Source organism: Haliotis asinina, chromosome 15 (genome assembly GCF_037392515.1).
Source record: "Haliotis asinina isolate JCU_RB_2024 chromosome 15, JCU_Hal_asi_v2, whole genome shotgun sequence".
Lineage (NCBI taxonomy): Eukaryota > Metazoa > Mollusca > Gastropoda > Lepetellida > Haliotidae > Haliotis > Haliotis asinina.
The window spans coordinates 21,988,045-22,004,203 of record NC_090294.1 but is presented as its reverse complement, the minus strand read 5'-3'; the positions used below and the strand labels follow the sequence as shown (position 1 = coordinate 22,004,203).

General features: G+C 37.3%; 1 long non-coding RNA gene across 1 annotated transcript in view; it reads left to right on the top strand.

Moving 5' to 3' along the window:
- LOC137265464 (uncharacterized) overlaps positions 1-16,159 on the top strand; it is a 345,969-nt gene that overhangs the window by 187,593 nt on the left and 142,217 nt on the right. Inside the window, exon 3 of the long non-coding RNA XR_010954932.1 lies at positions 2,849-2,907. This is a non-coding gene — a long non-coding RNA (uncharacterized lncRNA). The remainder of the gene's footprint in view (positions 1-2,848; positions 2,908-16,159) is intronic.

Below are 16,159 nucleotides of genomic sequence, written 5' to 3'. Positions count from 1 at the left end.
TACGACGATTGCAGCCACTTTATTGTAAATGATCATCAAAATACAAATATAGAGATTTCATGCACATGATTTTTCTGTTTTTGATACAAACCAATTATTTTATTTATTTATTTCCATGGTGAAATGTAGGCAGAATCAGTCATCAATAGATCTTAACCAATTCCCAACACATGTGTAAATGTGTCTGAATATCAAAAACATATTTTCAGAAGTTATATTCTGTAGGTCTCTTAAGTTATTCCCCTTGTAGTGATCAGTATAGCATACAAGAATATTCATTATTTGTCAAGAATCCAATCCACTGGTATCAACTTTTTATTTCTTTCCATGGTGAAATGTAGGCAGAATGTTTATCGCTACGCATCCTGTGAACTGAGTTTGACATATATCAAAGGCATGATATGGATCAAAGGAAACAAGTAAACGGAGGATAATTCATTTAGAGAGGACAGGGGGAATTAGCTGCAGTCAGGAAGTGAGGGATTGGTAATGAAGTTAAACAACAGACGATGTTGTGTCATGGTCAGAGTGTGGGCGTGGGGGAATAGCCTGCTTAGTTTGTACTTTGTTTTTATCGGCTGATTTGGAAGCCGGTCAGTTAGATAAAACGTGTTCGGCAGGGTTGAAGAGCTGACAGGCCAGTTGCGCAGATTAAGGGGTAGAAAGTTAGAGTGAGTGAGTTCAGTTTTTTGGCACACTCAGCAATGTAGAAAGTTAGAAGAGCATTTGAGTGGTTTTGTTAGGTCGTGGTTGTCATGTTTGAAACATGGTGCAGTCATGTTGTTTTGTCATAGTTTGTATGTTGCAGGCATTGGTAAGAAATATCATATAATAGTTGGGATGTTACTGGAACAATGACTTCAAGTCATTGTTAACTTGTTACAGGAACAAGGAAGAAACTATTTTTTTCATGTCATACTTGGTATGTTACTGGAACGGTCAGGACATTTTCGTATATCATTGTTGGTATGTTATAGGAACAATGAAATCTTGTTATATCCTGGTTGGGATGGTAATTTTGTTTTATAGTGGTTGGAACTTAAGAGTGAGTTTAGTTTTATTCTGAAGTGATGTTTTTCATGGTTGACATTTTAAAGGAACAATGAAGTCATGTTGTTTTATCAAACTTTGTATGAGTACGGTAAAATCTATTATTGAGCTGCGATAAAGGTGTAGTTACAAATTTGTGTCAACAGAACATATTATGCTCCCATGTCAAGTCAATAAGACAACCTGGGATTAATAATTACTAGACATAACTGAGGAATGTACTTTAATGCAGTGCTTAGACAGTGGAGAACCTAGTCTTCACCCATTTTCAGAGATCATTGCTATATCCATTTGAACTCTTCTTCAAACAGCTAGATCATTACAGGGCATCAGCAGAATGGTTTGGATCAAATGTATGAAATTCTCACCATGAACAAACTGATACTTCTTCATTACATTTTCTCCTGGGATGGGGAAATGGGGTAGCCTAGTGGTTAAAGCATTTGCTTTTCGCAACTGAAGCCCCAGGTTTGATTCCTGACATGGGTACAATGTGTGATGCTCATTTCTGGTGTCCCTAGCAGCATAAAGCCTTACATACTCACTAACTCACACTCCATAATGAGTGACTGACCCACTCAGTCGTTAGTGGGTCAGTCATCACAGTGGAACTTCAGGATTGTTTCTGGTTTTGCCAACGTAGCATTCTCTCCAGGATGGTTGTCACCTTCTATTAGATCTATTTGACTCAAATCCACTCCTGTTGACCTTTTTAACCTAGCTTTGGAAAGGGTCGGCCTTCCTTAGTATTGTACTTATGTCTGCTCAGATGGCTGTTCGTGTTCAGCTGAATGTTCCTCAAGTTTGTTTGCCATATCATTGCTAACAAAAGAAGTTCTTCATGTATTGGAATAGTGGCAGATATGCCCTCAGGATGGTAATAGTTGCATGCCAAGCTATGATTATTCCCAACTTAAATTTGTCTGTTGTCTGGGGATGAATGTTTCAGCTCTTTGTTTGAATGTTTTTGTTGTGAGGAAGCAGTATTGATTTGAAATATTAGACCTGGGAAAATGGAAATGTATGTACTCTTTATAAAACACCTCAAGAATGCACCATGTTTAGTAGCCTTTGTTGTATTCAGGCTTAATACAGGGCAGAACACACACAAAAGTTTTGGACAACTATTAGCAGTGTCTACTTCTCAAACCCCTGAGGTAGCCGCAATTATATTTATACCAACGGATAGGAAATTAAATATTCTACATGTCTGTGCAATTTCATAGCCGTACGCAGATCCAGGACCACGCGAGCGCAAATCTCGCACAACGTTCACTTTTCAAACCTTACGAAAATGTGCGCCTGAAAAAAAAACTCGGCATCCAGGGGGTGACTTAATGTATCACATGGTTAACTGTATTGATTGTGAAGTGGTATAATGTGACTTTGTTCGATGTTGATCATAATATCAATCACTCTATTATCCAGATTCCATTATTTAACAGTCAATCTGTAGAAATATGTTAATATTAAATCATACCAACTTTATCTGAGAATTGCACTTGATGCTCATGCTGTTGATCATTGGACTGTCTGGTCCATGCTTGATAATTATCAGACTGACTACATAAACCCGAGGTATTGCTGGGGTCTGCTGTTAAATAATAATCAAGTTCAATAACTCCAAATTGTATGGACCCATGAAGGTAATGGGTGGAATTGGTCTTCAGAGACCCATGCTTTTCGTAGATCGGGTGGTCAGGCTTGCTAACTTGGTTGACTCATGTCCTCTTATACCAATTGCTTAGATTGATGCTTGTGGTGTTGATCACTAGATTGTCTCCTCCATCATTTACAGGCTGCTGGCATATATAGCTGGAACTTTGCTGAGTGTGGAATTTGACAACAAACACGCAAGTACGATCTACACCTTATTGTGATTTATCCCTACCAACTTCCACTTGTAAGATGGATTGAGAGGTTCAGCCTCAGCATTTTTTTTTAATGGCATTTTATCATACCCCGGAAGCTTTGATCAAGCAGGAGTTTTTCAATGCAGTGTTCATAATTCAAACTTAAGAACAGGATTTTCTGGCCAACTGATCACATGATTGTCTGGTTTGCTCACAGACCACCATTGCAAGTCAGGAGTACTGCTGTGTCAGTGGGCTGTAAATACTCACAAATTGCTTGAACTGAAGGGTAGGTCAAGTTGACCTTTTTGCAAACATCTGGTGTCATTGCAGATTTTTACAGCCAGTTTGTCCAGCACACAAAATGGAGTCTGTCTCTGAGAATAGGCACGACTGTATGATCTTTTACATTGACCTTCAATATACAAATTATAGTCAAAATATCAGTTATTTAGAATGCCTTTGCAAACACTATGACATGCAGACCACCAACACATAACTGCAATAGTGCTGACAAAAATTACAGACATACAAAATACTACCGCACTTGGCTGAAGTTAATCTTTCATAGTAATCATATTTCATATTTTTAGTAACCTGTGAAGGTCCGGGGGTAGAATAGGCCTTCAGCAACGGATGCTTGCCATAAAAGGCGACTAATGGGATTGTGTGGTCAGACTTGCTGACTTGGTTGGCATATGTTCCCAATTGGGCAGATTGATGCTCATGTTGTTGATCACTGGATTGTCTGGTCCAGACTCAATTATTTACAGACCGCCACCATATAGCTGTAATATTGCTGAGTGCAGCATAAAACTAATCTCACTCACTCACTCATATTTTTAATGTCTTTGGATATCTGTATAGACAAAATTCCCTCTTTCAGTTTTCAAGGGAGATGATTAAAGCTTTGCACTTTGCTACTATGAAATACTGAGTGTATGTTTGATATATTCAGTAGAAAACAGTGCATATCTCCATCTGCAAGAAGCTTCCAGGAAACAAAGGTTCAATTCATTTATTTCTTTGTTGTAGCAAACCAAAATTGTGTATATTGACGGATGAATATGCATGTGTTTTACAAACCATAGATTTATCTCAAACTGACATGCAATTTTCTTTCCAATCAATCAAGAGATAGCATTCCTGTAAAATTCACAATCGAGTTGAACTATCACATTCCACCAGCCTGCATTTCACTGACTGCTGACTTGGACCACTAGACATGACTATCATCAGAGTATTGCAGTTGTCCGTGCAGTGAATTGTAATGATAGGACCCGTGAAGGTCCCGGAGTAGAATAGGCCTTCAGCAACCCAGGCTTGCCACAAAAGAGGCGACTCATAAGAGGCGACTACCATAGTCGGGTGGTCCTGGCTCGCTGACCTGGTTGACACATGTCATCAGTTCCCAATTGCACAGATGCTCATGTTGTTAGTCACTGGATTGTTTGGTCCAGACTCTATTATTTACAGACCGCCACCATATAGCTTGAATATTGCTGAGTGCGGCGTAAAACTAAACACACTCGCTCACTCACTCACTCACTCACTCACTGTAATGATGGGTTGGTTAGATGTTATTGTTTAATGCAACACAAAGTAACACAAGTGTTACAAGGATATTTCATAATATCAGAAGCTTAGCACTACAAGGCAACCTTTTCCTCCAGATTTTTTATGCGACTTAGATAAACGTTAACAGAATGTTCTGATTCTCTTTGGAGTTTCCACTGACAGTTTCCAGTGCATCTATTCATCAGGTATATGCAGATCTGTTTCATTAGAACCCTGAGGCAAATATCAGGTCTGTCACCATCCTACCACAGAAGAAGACGTATTACATTCATTCGTTTGATTTGAATCTCATGGAAGTCAGATTGTCAGTGGTTGGTATTTAGTGCTTGATGGACATGCTTGTACAGTGACAGACCTGACGGTTAGAGAGACCTCTAACTCTCCAGTCTTGTGTGTGTCGGTGTAAGCTTTACATGTGTTCAGTGTATCAGTCATGGTATCCTAGAAGTTGGTAATGTATACATACATCATTGGCAGAAAGTCTGGTTTGAATTTTCAAAGGATCAAGAGCAAGTCAGTATATGTTACCATATGACTAACAGTGAGTAATGTAGAATCGCAAAAGTCCAACAGTGTTTATTTCCAAATGACTGGCAGGAAGTCAGAGTAGTGTTTCAAAATGATTGGCAGGATTTCCATCAATATTTACAAATGACTGTCAAAAAGCAAGGGTAGTATTGCCAAATGATTGGCAGGAGGTCAATGTATATTTCCAAATGGATGGTAGAAAGTCACATCAGCAGGAAGTGTATTTATCCAAATTATCTGCGCCAAGTCAAGGCCATGTTTCCAGAAAGTGTGTAGTTCCAAACAACTGGCTAAACACCAGCATTTTAAGCCTGAAATTCACATGAATACCTCACATGCATTTCATTCTTGGCATCATCCTGTTTCTTCAGATTTCCAACAGAAGTCCTCTTCACTGTCAACTATGCATGTGTCATACAAATATTATATTCCACTGACAGTTTCCAGAAGTCTTCTTCACTGTCAACTATGCATGTGTCATACAAATATTAGCACACACAAATCCTTGCCTTTTCCCACTCATTCTGCTAGAATGAAGAGAACTGATAATAGAATGAGTGAACAGTGCTTTATGCTTCCACCATTGATGCTGCCTGCAGATGGCTGAGTCGCTCAAGGAAATAAATTGAATGGGGCAGGAAACTGGCCAGTTTTAGTTTTACACCACACTTGGCAATATTCCAGCTATATGGTGGCTGTCTGTAAATAATGAAGTCTGAACCAGATAATCCAGTGATCAACAGCATGAGCATCGATCTGTGTAATTGGGAATCGATGACATAAGTCAACCAAGTCAGCGAGCCTGACCACTCGATCCTGTTAGTCACCTCTTACGACAAGCATAGTCACCTTTTGTGGCAAACATGGGTTGCTGAAGGCCTATTTGGAATACACAAGTGGCTTCATGAACCATCTCCAGTGGAATGTCAGTGATATCACATCATGAAATAAAATAAAACAATCTGATCTCATAATTGTTAGAATATCATGTAGTATGATCTCTTGATTGGTAGAAAGTCATGGAATATATTCCTTTAGCATGTGAAAAATGTAATATAATCTTGTAATTGATCAGTGGTCTTGTAGTATGGTCTTGCAACTGCAAGAAAGTCATGGAGTATGGTCTTATATCTTGTAGAAAGTGGCACCATGAAAATATAGCAATATAATCTCAACATTCGTAACAATGAGATCTAGATGTTACAGTATGATCTCAAAACTGGTAGAATAAGGATATACCAATATGATTTCAAGAGACATTATAACATAATGTCAAGAATAATAACAGTGAGACATTACAATATAATCTCAAAACTGGTATATGTGAGACATTACAATATGATCTCAAGATAGGTGAAAATGAAACGTTGCAATATGATCTCACGAAAATGAGACGTTGCAATGTGATGTCAAGATTGGTAAAAGTGAGACATTGCATTGTGATGTCACGATTGGTATAAAGTGATTGATTTATTCCAACAGTCTGAAGTCAATGTTGGTATAACTGGCACTCTTCTCCTGCCTCCTTGATTGAATTACTAAGTATATATATGTGCCACGGTATGCAGGTCATCAGTTGTTGTTTGCTGCTGTCAGTGAATGCTCCTAAACTATCATCAGTCGGTCAGTGGAATATTTACCATACCAGATATGGATCAAAGATGGTAATAATCCTGACAAGAGCTAGGTAACTACAGACTTATGTGTGTGTGTATTTGTCTATGTGTTTCGAAAGGGTGTCTTTATGGGTCAGTCTTCACCTGACACAGTTTAATATTTGTGCTTACCAAACATGTCAGTTGGATAAAGTTGCTTATAATGAATGACCTTTGACATAAATTTTTATAAAATGGTATGTTTTACTATTATAAGTCTTCATGGTATAGTTTAATGGTTGGTCTTCACCTCAGGGTGAATATGGATGAAGTGACGTGAATGGCATTTTTTGTATTATTTTTTAATTTTCATTTTGTTTACATATAAATAAATAAATGCAATAAATCGGCTGCCATTCACTTGTGGAAAATATTAGGTGCATTGGGTAAAACATGGCAATTACAGTTACACACAGCAGCACTATGTTACCCGCAGTGGTGCAGTTGGGGTATAACAAAATCAATACCTGTTGGTATTTAATCAAAATCACTTCGACCAGTCACATCACAATATCCTGACATTGAGGTTATATATATATGACTTGACTCCAGTGTTGAAGTAATATTACTTTCAGGTCATAATGACATTTGTTAAAAGGAAGCATTGAAGCAGATGCCAACAAATCACAGAATTGGGCAGATTGGAAAGATGTGATTAACATGGCGTTTGTGGTTCGAATATTGGAACAGGGAGTTCAAGCAATTAATTGATTTTAACTTTGTTGGAAATTACATCATACTTTGGATAATGGTGGATATACACAGGATTTGGAGAAATCCTCTTTCTTTGGGCCCATCAGTCATTTTCCTTGTGAAGGTCAAGAGTCTTCTGGTAGGTTCTGGACACTGGCAGTTGGTGCCAAACTTTCCCTGGTGTCTCATGGAATAATCTGTTAAATATAATATGTATCAAGATTTGTGATTGTCATTACATTAAGAACAGATTGTACTTTTACCATTCCAGTGAAGCATAGATATTAAACAGTGTTTTGATTAAGATGATATTGAGTGTGTTCTTGTGAGAATCAAGTGTAATAATTAGAGAATCTCACCCAAGTGTTTACTGATATCAAATATATCATTAGATCTGCAGTGTACCGATGTCATAGCATTGTGACGTCATCAACTTCATCACATAGCATTCTCAGGGCATTGTACAAAATCTACTGTCAAAATAATATCAGATCAGATCAGATCAGATGATATCTCCTGTGGAACATCGTTTTGGATGATAAATTTAAATGCTCTAGTCTGAACTCTCAGACCATGATATCCTCAGGTAACACGTTACAGATGTTTACCCTGATACGGATTTAAAGGAAGCAATATATTTGTAGTTTGCTGGGATTCGAGCAATGAACCTTTTGATCCGAAGAGGTTAAGATAAGGATATCATCTATAAGATGACTCCAAACCAGCTACATATTCCTCCATCAACAGAAGGTATATCACATGGTGCATGGCAAGGTGCTGAGACATAATTTGCTCAAATTTAATATGAACATGCTTAGCCCGATGCTGGGTGCCAGTGAAGTGGTTGTAGAAATTTTGAGTCGTATGATGGATTTAAATCCACAGACCTTTTTTGCTCCATATTGGACACTTTGTCCACATGACCAAAGAGGTTTACATTTTCAGCTTTAAGCATCATCCTTTCTCCACAAAATGTTTATATCAATGGACTTCAATAATGACTTATTAATTGTTAATGCTATGAGCATACCTAGTGTGGAGTTGGTGCTATTATGAATTACATGTTTAGACAGGTGAGGGTCCCAGGGTAGAATAGGCCTTCAGCAACCCATGCTTGCCATAAAAGGCGACTATGCTTGTCGTAAAAAGTGACTAAAGGGATTGTGTGGTCTGACTTGCTGACTTGGTTAACACATGTCATCGGTTTTTGTAGTTTGCAATTAGTTCCCAATTATGTAGATCAATGCTCATGTTGTTGGTCACTGCATTGTCTGGTTTATTTACAGACCGCTGCATATAGCTGGAATATTGCTGAGTGCGAAGTAAAACTGAACTCACTCACTCACTCACATGTTTTTTTAGATATTATCCTAATACTAGAATCCTAAAAGGCTTGTCAGCTCATACCGTTTAGTGTCATCCAGTAAGGATAGGCAGTGGTGCTGACAATATTTATGTACATATCTTCCCATTTACTCTTAACCTTCAGTGAGGCCAAGACCTCTCGTAAAAAAATTGCAAAAGTAATTAATAATGTGCAAAAAGGCTGCTGATGTCAGTGTCAATGAATATTCTGTACAAAAATGCTGACTCCTCGTGTTTCAACTAACCACACCTTCTCCTCTTCCTGTTGTGCCCAGAGAGTAAAATTACCCATTTGTATTCTGGAAATGAAGTTAAAATTAATGCAATAAAACAGGAGGATTAACCCAAAAAGGTGTTGATTTGCTTTCCAAACCTTATAAAAATTGCTCACTTTGGCCTCTGTCTAACAAGTTACTGTTAGAGGATTTTTCCATTTTTTCCACACCAGTCAGTATGTTTCCACACCTCCGAACAGCCATTTCATGACTGATTTAATGCTTCCATAGAAACAAATCAGACAAGAGGCGATGAATCTATTTTGTAAATGCTGATCTAATGTCAAACAGTTATTGTGATTGGTGGTATGGGTGTTCATAGTGGACCAAACTGATATATCAACTCGCAATGGCAGTAGTGCTCTTCCTCTGCCAGATAGTGCTCAAAACACATAAAATCTATAAACAAGTTTCACCACTTTAAGCTTTCAAGCTTACTGTTTGATGGGAATTTGTCAATTTCCGAGGAAAGATTTTGCAAGGATAGTTTTGCAATCTGTACTTGGTTTTCTCAGCTTGTGACAGTGGGATCAACTGAATGATTCTTGAGGATTAACAAGTGACATGTTATTATTTGCCGGATTTTGTAAGGTTAATGGCTTCAACCAATTCAATTCCTGCTTTGTCATAGGGGCAGGAAAAATGAGTTTGTAAAACATTATTTTGACAAGCAGTAAGGATGGATAAAAGTTATATCTAATTCATGAATCTCATGTTTGTGTTGATTTGTCATTGGGAATGTTTTCTTTTCAAATATTATGGGTTGCCAGGATGTTGAGTTTGTAGAATTGGGAACAATTTGTGTTGAGATTGTGTCAAATTCTTCAGAGATCTGATGTCATTCTGTCATGTTTTTTGCTTTCTTGCATTTTATAGACTTCAGTAATCTTTTCAAGCAAGGCATTTTGCCCAAAAATGGTATTTTTCATGGATGTTTTTGTTAGCACTATCAAAATATTGTCCTGAGAACAGCTTACACGATGGTGTTTGGTTTAACAAAATTTAAACTATATTTTGTTTTTCAAGTTGATATGATGGGAAGCAGAGGGGGATTTGAGTTTGTTCAAATATTTGCTCTTCATTTACAACTTGAGAATGGAAGCACAAGTGAACATGTCTTAATGTAATGATAGTTTTATTTTAATTTGTACAAAGTCCATCATTTTAAATATTTTATCTCCTGAATATCATGTGAAAAAGTATGATTAACTTTTGACCAATATTCTGAACCAGATACTCTTAGCCATTCTCTAACTGAATTGATAAAAAAAATGGTGGTAAGGGATAGTTTTGTGTGTTAGTAAACTTATTGAGCTGAAGATCGGCCTTCATTTTCTGCATACCTGTTGTTGGCACTGTGGTAAGGCAGTGATATGTGGGGACATGCCATATTAAACGTACAATATTTTTTTATCAGTTCTAGTTTGCATGTCAGCTAAACCTAAGATCAGTTAGTTGAAAAAACAGGACAGTATTAAGTAGGGTTGCTGAATCCCAAGTTCTAACCTGCTTGAATTAGGTTTCATTTTGGAACAGTGTTTGAATATATTTTATATGCCTGTTCTTGAATTTTAAATGTAACATAATGAAGACCATGCTAGAACTTGGAGACAGTAATCTGATGATGTTTTTAAATATTGTGACAACACTTGACAAAATCTTTAGAACTGAAACAATGCATGATTACCACAGCAGAGGTGGGCATCAATACAAGGGAGTTAACTGTGTCAACCTTACAATCCACGTTCTCAAAGAAACTTCAGTCAGTTAAGCATACAAGGCAGTCAGTACATGGACTCCTATTCTGACTATTACAAGTGATTTTATTTTATGATTTGTTATCACTGGTTTGATTTTGTTGACTCAGATCAAATTAAATGTCGTCTTCGAGAGTTTAATGATAACTCCAATCAGGATTGAAGTTGTTGGTTTTTTTTTCAAGCATTGTATCAAATTCCGTGGATAAAGCCACATCTGCCTTTCTAGACTCAATTCAGTTTGTCCCTTGAAGCGAGATCACATTGACAAGATTAGTTTGAACTTCCATCTATTGATCTATATTTTTTTTTGCTCTATTTACAGTGAATTCTATATGTATCTTTGAATTAATGGATGTTTAAAACTACCAGCTGGGATTTATGTGCCTTCCTGTTTGTATGTTTATTTTCTGGTAGTGTTCAACCTTGACAGCTCTATATCCCAAAGGATGATAGAACAGTAAATCATCTTACTGGCACACTCTATCCTTTGTGAAAGAGGCAGTCTTCTGTAAATTTAAAAGCAAACAAATGAAGTTTTCAGGTTTTAAGAAACTGGAGGCATAGTAGAAACTCTAGTTGCAGAATTTGCCATTGAGTACTCCTGCTTGGAGTCGTAGTAGTTAAAGTGTTTGCTTATCACACCATAGACTTGGGGTCAATTCCCATTTCTGTGATATTGTTGGGATATTGCTAAGAATGGCATAAAACCATACTCACTCACTCACTACTCTATGACAGACACTATGTCGGGGATGAATTTGATTGATGGATGGTTGGTTCTGTGGAGAAGGTTCCAGGTGATTGGGAAATATGCAAGAGTTCATGAAATTAATTCAGTTATTGAAATTGTTCCCATTTAAACAAAATATGTTCAGGTTGAAGAAACTGGAGAAAACTATAGCTGTAGAAATTCTAATTGGGTTTTGTGTTGTCCTCCACGAAAGACACTGGATGGGTGGTTTGTGTAGATGGTTCTAGGTGATGGGGAATACATAAGTGTTTATGAAGTTTATTGATTGAAATTGTTCTCATTCATGCACTACCACACAAAAAGTGTACATTCTTAAACCATTATCAAGCACATAACAGTATTAGAATCTACACCAAAACGTCGCATCCACTGCATCAAAGAAGTTGTCTATCCATAAAAGTCTTCATCCTCTGCGTACCAACTTAAAAAATGCCACTTCCGCAAACCCAGAGCATGTTTTATAAACATGGATAAAGAGCGTATGAGTGAGTAAATGGTGATAACAAACCAGGCAACAGTATTCCAGCATTATGACAATGGCCTCTTGAATGCAATGTCATCTGTTACCAAACACTGCCTGTCACATAATGAGTCTTGTTTTCACAGTGGTCAGCAGCTTGTCATCTACATCACCCATTTAAGGAACTGTACGTTGGGTAAACCAGTGATCATATCAAACTGTGCACACAATCAGGTCCTGATTATTATGCCATTCAAAAAAGTAGATCGTGTTCCATTTTGCAAGTATACCACTAGCCAATGGCAGTGCATATGGGAAAAAGTAATGTATATCCATACAGATGAAACATTTCCGAAGGAATGGAATTTTCCCTTAATTTCTCTGTATTATATGTTTCCCCCTTGACATCATCCTTTGCATGTTATCAGTCATGAAAGTCCTATATCCCCTACTTTTTTTTAATGGTATGTTAGCATATGTAGTGATTGGTTCTCAGTCCACTGAGCTCTCAACATCAAGTGTGGGGGACCTTGAATGTCATTTCGATGATTCCAGCTATGTCAGGATGTTGTATCAGTTACCGAGGGTGGCAGTAAACCAGATGTATTACACAAAAAGTGGACTTAAAGTTTGAATACTTCTCATTCAGCTGTGACATCATGCTTAGGGTTTTATACGAAAATGTAGATGGTAGTCACTGCAAGTGAGTAAGGTTTTACGTCCTTTTTAGCAATATTGCAGCAATATCATGACAGCGGACATCAGAAATGGGCTTCATAGATTGTACCAATGTAGGGAAGTGAACCCGGGTCTTCGTCATGACAAGGCTTTAACCACACATTATACTTACGTAAGTAATGAAACCAATTGTGGTGCTATGACTCTCATACTTTACAGTGCTATCATCACTTTGAGGAATGTTGCCCGGGGCCTGTATTCTCGAACCATTTGTAGTCCTAAGAATTTTCAACTTTGATCTATGTGTTAAGAATGGGCTGTTTGTAAGGCTATGAAAGTTTCGAGAATAGCTAGCCTTGTCTTTGGTATGAAGAGCAAAAGCTTTAGCCATTAGCCTGCCACACCATCCCTATTCACTGCGAGCAGAAATCTTCATGAGCAGTTTTTTTTAATTAATAAATAGTCATTGCATTTTTCCTTTACATCCCAGTGTCAGACATTGCTATATTTTCTTGAATGTGAAATAAGATCAGAAGCTACAGAAGTCATTCTACAGATTATTCTGGCGTCTGTTTGAGAAACCTATTTGAATAAACATGAGCAAAAATAGAGTAAAATATCAAGCAAACTGATTCAGTAATTTGAAAAATAAAAGTTAGTTTTTGACCATGAAAACATCCAAGATATGAAAGCATCATGTTATACTGAACAGCAAAAGAAACACAAGTTTCAAACAGAAAATATATCATAAAAGTAAGGGTTCATTTTTATGTCTTCTATTCAAATGCTTGACAAAAAAAAAACAACCCAAAATTCAAAGAAAAAAAAGACAGTTGCATTTCTTTTACTGTTCAGTATATTTTCATTTTCCATCATTGTCTTAGAGCGCTTGTTTATCAAAACAGGAAGCAAGAAATCAATCCACAACATACTCAAAGTGAAGTTGATGAAGAGACGCACAAGGCCGGTGAAATAGCTGCTACAACCTGTTAGCCTTGTGGGTTTCTGATAATGATCCATACATCTGAAACACTATCATGAAACAACTCCAGACGAAAGGTACACTCTACTCAGCTATGTTCAATAAAACCTTGAAAGACATGTTTCCTGAGCCTTGGGGCATTTGGGCGGTTGTTTGCATCTTTAATTGGGAAGAACATCAGAGCCTTGCACATGGTCACAGTAATGGTCTGTAGTTGCACTTTAGGGTGTTGGAGTATGTGATGTGGTCATACATGCTTCGTCCGTGTTGGCGAATAACAAAGGATTACTTTAAAGCAATGTTTAAAATATTGCTGATCTTTTCTAATCTGATGCTGCCTGAAGATATATAGGTCAGAAGGAATTTTGATGTGTGTAAATTGTCCGTGATACAGGGCTGAGATGTTTTTGAGCATGTCTGGTTTCATCTCACTAAGGGGATGAGAAAATAGCATGAGCTGCATCAAAACGGAAATATGCAAATATTGTCAAAATTGATCACCATGCATTTTGATGAAGCTCTACACTTTCGGGCAATTTGTCACTGTGACAGGATCTGGTAAACAGCATTGTGGGATACATCAGGATATTGACTAGCAAAGGTTATGGTCTAAGGGAGATTGTCTTTCATCTCAATAATCAAAAGGTTGGCTTGACATGTCATTAAAGGATCTAACCATGAATGGAAGTTAATTTTTTTAATTCTATGCTTCTTATCATTTGTTTGACATAAGATTAGTAAGTCCTCTTTCATCAAACATGTCTCTTGACAGGAAGTCAGTAAAATGGTTTCAACCAGGGTTGGAGCAGTTTGTTCTTTAAGGTACTAATTTGTCATGTAAGGATTCATCATAGTATAGTCGGTCATCAGAAACTGGTGTAGTGGTTGAGTGAGCTTAGTTTTACTCCACACTCTATTATTCTAGCTATATGGTGGTGGTGCGTAAATAATTGCATCTGGACCAGAAAATTCAGTGATCAACAGCAGGAGCATCAATGTGCGCAATTTGGAATTTATGGCATGTGTCAACAAAGTCAGTGAGTCTGACCACCCGATCGCTTTAGTCACCTCTTAAGACAAGCATCGTTGCCTTTTGTGGCAAGCATGAGTTGCTGAAGACCTATTCTACCCCAAATCTTCATGGGTCATGAAACTGGTATAGGGTAGCCTTTTGATTACATCATTGCCCTAGGTTCAATTTCTTACTAGGTGCAGGAGATAGAGTTGCTAAAATGAAATCATTTGCCCATCATTCTGAAGATCTGGGTTCGATTCCTGACATGGGCAACTTGTTTTTTTTTTATGAATGAATTGCATTGGTTGTTTATGTTTTGATAAGAAACATACAAGAAGTTTAATCTGCTGTTTCATTATTTATGAAGTTCGATAAATCTCCCAAACCCAAAAAAAATAGAAAAAATGTTTGGATTGCATTATAGCATGCAGTAATGAAGGCAAAATACGGTGGTTCTGCTAATACCATGGTATGTCGTTTCACCACCAGTTGATTGTGGATTATATTAGATGTAGAAAGTAATGTGCATCTTTCAGAATGATGATTGTTGCCGCAAGTGAGATTATTACACTCTAGCACTACCTGATATTGGCAGAATATAAAAATGGTGTAAAAACACGTTTATTCACTCTTTCTAACATGGACAGTAGAGAAGCCAGTAAATGAGTGAGTTGGGTTTTAAGCCACTTTTAGGAATATTGCGGCTGATGACACCAGAAATGGACTTCACATTGAACCTGTGTGGGGAAGCAAAAGGGGCCTTTTCATGACAAGCAAAACATGATATTATAGATATTATTATTTTAACTAGGTGACCAGAAATGGGCATAACATCTGTATCTTTTCAGGAAACAGTGGGTAAAGGATATGTTGACCTTTAACAGGACACCTCATATGTTCACTGACTGACAGAAGTGCATCATATGTAGTATTATTTGCCAATGGAAGCTACTTTAGAGTAAAATTTTACCAGAAATATTACACAGGTGTAAGAACGCTAGATGTATGACGTAATGGTTTACAGTTATGACATCACAATGGTAATGCCTCTGTCACAATGGTATTAGACCTAAAGTTGCAGAGTCATCCTTCTATAGGCAGTTTCTTTGAAGTGATGTTTCTAGGGTAACAAACAGAGTACTAAGCTTGTTTCCGTGAAATACTATTTTTAAAAAACTTGTGAAAGATTTAGTTTCACCCATTTGATTATTAACTCATTTAAGAAAAATGGTATGACATGGAAGGTCATTTAGTGTCCTGTATATATCATAATCTTGCCTGATCACAAACACCTGGCATCGTCACTAGTTGATAGTGAGGGTGAAATGGTACGCTCTGGCCATGTATGCTCTTTACGTATTGTGGTACAATGCCTTCGGGTCACTCCATTTCTGTTCTGTATTTGATATATGATCATAAGGCAGAAAACAAGATCCGAATTTTACGTTGTCTAGTGACATGCGAAAAAACCCACTTAAACATAATCTTTGTTATTTTGAATGGACAAAACTGTCAT